Source organism: Saccostrea cucullata, unplaced genomic scaffold (assembly GCF_032062105.1).
Source record: "Saccostrea cucullata isolate Sc308-1 unplaced genomic scaffold, CSIRO_AGI_Scuc_v1 ctg1859, whole genome shotgun sequence".
Lineage (NCBI taxonomy): Eukaryota > Metazoa > Mollusca > Bivalvia > Ostreida > Ostreidae > Saccostrea > Saccostrea cuccullata.
This window is the reverse complement of record NW_026938953.1, coordinates 9145-14050: the sequence shown is the minus strand read 5'-3', so window position 1 is coordinate 14050 and position 4906 is coordinate 9145.

The following is a 4906-nucleotide window of genomic DNA, read 5'->3' as shown; positions in this document are numbered from 1 at the left end:
ACATAAACAACTATGCTTTTCTAAACTTTATTGTACATCTGTACTACAAATATTGATAATAACACATGTATGTGCATATCTAAATAATTAGTAACTATTGATTTGGCATATTGTGCAGTTTCGAAACCAAGAAGTAATCTCGTTGTTTTCTTGTTTATAAGGTAAAAATGAATGCAATACACAATCATAAACTAGAATCATCTTAAAGAATTAAAAGTAATCTATGAAACTTATCATTTTCCATTTTTCCATATTGTTTTTTTCCTTCAAATTAACAGATTAGTCCACCTTAGTAACACATTGACCAAGAACATTTTTTTTACATATTTTATGGAATGTATTTTGTAAGTATATAAAAGAAATAAATAAAAGCAGAACTCTTGTGAGGTTTTATCTAATTATATAAAGTTCTACCCTACAACAGTATAATGGGTATATAGAGATGTCACCATCTACCAAGAAAGAGCTACAGATTTATGTTTTGTACCCATGACAATTGAGAAGTAAAGGGGGTGTACTTTCGGGTCAAGCTGTACTGTGATAGGGGACCTCGGATGATTTTAGTCTTTATTTGAAAGACACATGACTTTACTTTCTCCGGGCCCTTGGTACAGGTATTAGTACTCCTATTATTGCGCCTTTTGTTTGAAGAGCGCGAATCGAACCCGGTCCTTAATAGCTGTAAAAATGTAGCCCGTTCAGGAAGTGAACGTCCTAGCATTAGTGGCTGGTTCATGAGTAGTTGATGCGCTATGCTTGTTGAGATGAAGACCCGGGAACTTTTTTCTGATGAAAAATGAAGATTTCAGACAAAACACACTTTAAGGCATTTCCATCCTCGTATGATATCATAAGCTTATGCAAAAACTGTTATTAATTTAAATCTATACCTAATAGACCTATATCTTTTAGAAGAATGTTTTTCAATAGGTAAGAAGATAAATATTGTTAAGAAAAAGAATTTTAAAGATATATATTTTCTTTACTTAATCAATTATTCAATCTTTAAAAATAACGACAAGGACAATAACTCATTCCAAGGCATCTTCATTCTTTGTTGTACTTCTAATGTAAAAGAGTTTCCCTGATATTTAAAATTCAAAAGTGACTTATAAAAAGCAAGCATTTTGGAAGTTTCAGCATCAGATTTATGCAATTTCAACCAGTTTTTACATGATTTTTATAAAACTGTTTACCAAACATTTACGATTTTTTATGTTGACATTTATCTCTGTTCATATATGACTCCCATCTTAAATAATATGGCAACCTATACCTTTTTGCAATAATTGGTAAAATTTGAACTACATTAAATGTAAATAAATGCAGTATTTGTACTTTGTACCATAAAAATTGTGAGGGTTGAAAGACCTTAAGCAATTCAAATGATGAGAAAACCAGCTCCTGTCTGTAATGTTTACATATGCTTTTCCCTGGCGATGGTCCCACCAGCTGTGTGCTCATTATTATTATTTGAAAAATGAAAAAAAAAATATAGACAGTTCATCTTGAAAATAATTCACAAAAATTCCTAAATGTATAAAAGGTTCATTTAAATAAAAAAAAAAATAAATACATTTTCGGTTCTTTTTGTGTTGAAAAAAAAATACTTAAATATCTGTTATTTCTCTGTTTACAGAGACACAATTTAAAAAAAAATAAAATATATGTATTTACTGCAGCAAAATATGTGTAATTATTGCAGAACATTACGAATTAACAAACCAGAAAATAAAAGCTAGATAAGTTTAAATTACTGTATAACAAATTTTTAAATGTCTTTCCTTCAATATATGCTTTAGATGTGTTGACAAGTGTGTGCAGGGTTATTTTGCCCCGTTTTATTTTCGCCATTTCAAACTCGAAATTATACTATATGCTATACATTTATTGACTGAGTTTGAGGGCAACATGCGTTTTGAGGGACCCAAGAACCAAATTGTCTGCCTGAGGCCGTTTAGCCGAAGACAGACATTTTAGTTCGAGGGTCGACAAAACGCATTTTGCCCGAGACTCCAGTCAATAAATGTTTTGTTATACCTTTCGTTTCAATTTTTTTTTGACAAATATGTTTTTTGTATTGTGCAACACTGTTGGACACCAAGGAATGAAAATGAGATTAAGCTCCGCCCATTCTGTGACGTAAGCGATCCAACATCTCATCGAGCGTTTCAACATCTCACATACCGGTCCAACATCGATTTTTTTATGTCCACTCAGCAAAACATTAGAAATGTTAGACTTTTTGTATAGATTTGTATAAGAACAAATTTTTAAGGTATCACAATATGAATTTGCCCATTTTTTATATTTCCCTGTATACGTAAAGTATGTCAAATACAATATTCAATTTTACAGGTAAAGAAATTCAATATTTCCCCTTCTTCCTTGATAAGTGTTCTATACATGTAATATTGAGAATCATTTAAGAAGGAAGTAAACCACCATCCACTGAAGAAAACATAAGTGGTAATGTATTGCAACTGTTTGACCACTGGTATTGAAAATATTAAATTACTCCCTCAAATGGTTCTAAGTCTGTCACATACTGGAATTGTTTCTGCATAACATTTCAATTTATTGATACATGTATGGTATGTTTTTTTCCTTGTCATGCTATGCTTGTTCGTCAGAAGTCAGATTTATTATACAATATATAGACATAAAAAAGGTTTCTTACATAAGAGGAATATATTTAAGAAATAAACAACGTTATTCAGTGAACATGGCGTTATGAATAGCAATTGCTCTGCTGGCATATTCTATGATGCGCGCTAGCGCATCATGGAAAATATGCCAGCAGAGCTATTGCTATTCATAATGCCATGTTCACTGAATAATCGTCGTTTATTACTTATATTTGCATTCTTTGATTTATTCAAAAATATCAGAGGAAATCCTGACTTACATAAGGACGCGGCTTCTTGTCTTCAGTAATGAAAAACATACGGCTTTAAAATCAGTACATCTGATCAGTGATACTTTTATCTAATAAATCACAAATAATTATGAAGTATTTCCCTCTCAAACACAGTTATCTGGATACAAGCAGCGCCGTCAACACATTCTCTTAATTTTTGTTTTGATGCAGTTGTGACGTCATCGATCAACGTTATTGAAACCCCTCTAACAAAAATCAACGATTTAACACTATGATGAAAAATGATAATGCTTTTACGAGGGTCGTTCAACAATAACACGGACTTGTTGCACAGAAAAAATATTTGACGACATAATCGGGCAAATTGTCACTCACAATATAAAAGAATCTTTACTTATATGGTCTTCAAAATTTCATATCAAAATGTTGTTAATTGGTATCAATTTTGAGTGACTTTTCATGATATATCATTAAGTCACGGAGCAGAAAAATCCTCGACGTCACAGGCACGATAAAAAAATATGTTATTGAGCATAATTTTCTCAACATTTTTCAAAGAGTACCTGTACATTTTGAGTTACCTTATCTACTCAACATCCAAACACTATTTCTTTTCAAACTTAAAAACTATTAAACAAGTAAAGAATATTCTTTTCTTATTTTAAAACCAAAAACTGCAGGTATTTATGAGATATAGCGTGGCATTGGTCACTCTCAATTACGTTACAGTCCGGATAAAGTTTTCGTCGGTAATCTTCTGCCCGTCCTCCCGTATAACCTTTTTACAGAGGTCTAACGGTCTAAAATTTCAATAAGCTATTTGTGGACGAATGTCACGAATACTCAAGTGTACTACGTACATGTTTTATTATGCATATTTTGGATCTATGTTGGCTATATCTCGAGAATTACACATAATTTAACAAAAGTGTGGTGCGCCGTCAATTCAGGAGACGTAATTTTTCACAGTCGTTTTCACGGGAATCGCATCAGAGAAAAAGCACTATATTTCTGTTAGTACACCAAATATCATGTCAGAAATCTAACTACATAATAATAGAACAATTCAAAGATACATTTGAGAAAATTGTCGAAAAATATCGCGAATTATAGAAAAATTAATGAGTTCAATTTTGGATTCCGCATGCTTTTGCTTCAAATTTTTGTCGTGCTCCGTACCTCTCCATCAGCGATATCAACATACAAATAATTTTAGTTGAATTTTTCTAAAATAGAAAAATTTTGCCCAAAATTTATTAAAATCTTTAAGATACATATTTCTGTTAAATTACATAACTATATGACGTCTATATGAGTAAATAATAGCACAGTCCGCGTAATTTTTGAACGGCCCTCGTATAATGATTATTACTCCAGAATGCTTTTCTACTTTTTTTTTAGTTCTTCTATTAATTTTTAATAGCTGAAATTATTCTTGAAGTTGATATACTAGTTATACTATTTTTCTGAATGCTATTACCCAAGTATGAAGAGTTATCGTTCTTTGAACAAATATGCATGATACAAAAAATAAAAATATGGCAGTTTTCTACAATTTTTAAAAAGTTTTATTATACAATTAAATACATTGACCAAATTTAAATTTTTAAAGAAATAAATCAGCAATTTTTATTATTCTGAATTTCTTTTTTCTCAAAGAATATGATGAAAAACTTATATTTATTTCTTTTACGAAAAGTTTCATATATATACTTCTCAACACGTTATATAACCATAGAAGAGATTGTTCTGCAGGAATTTGATAGAGCAATTGCTCTCATAGCAGAAGCAATTGCATCTATAGGCCTATAAACGCAATCGAAGACTACATGGTCATAGTGGGAGAGAGCAATGGATATGCAAATATAAAGCTACATTTTCTTTGGAATTAATAAATTGAATAAGAAAGAAATGGACTGGTATTTTGTTATCATTTACTAGCTAGTTTGCCAGAATTATTTCAAAATCATGTTATTGAAATATATAGTGCCTATGTAAAAACCGCTACAGTCTTCATTAACTGAA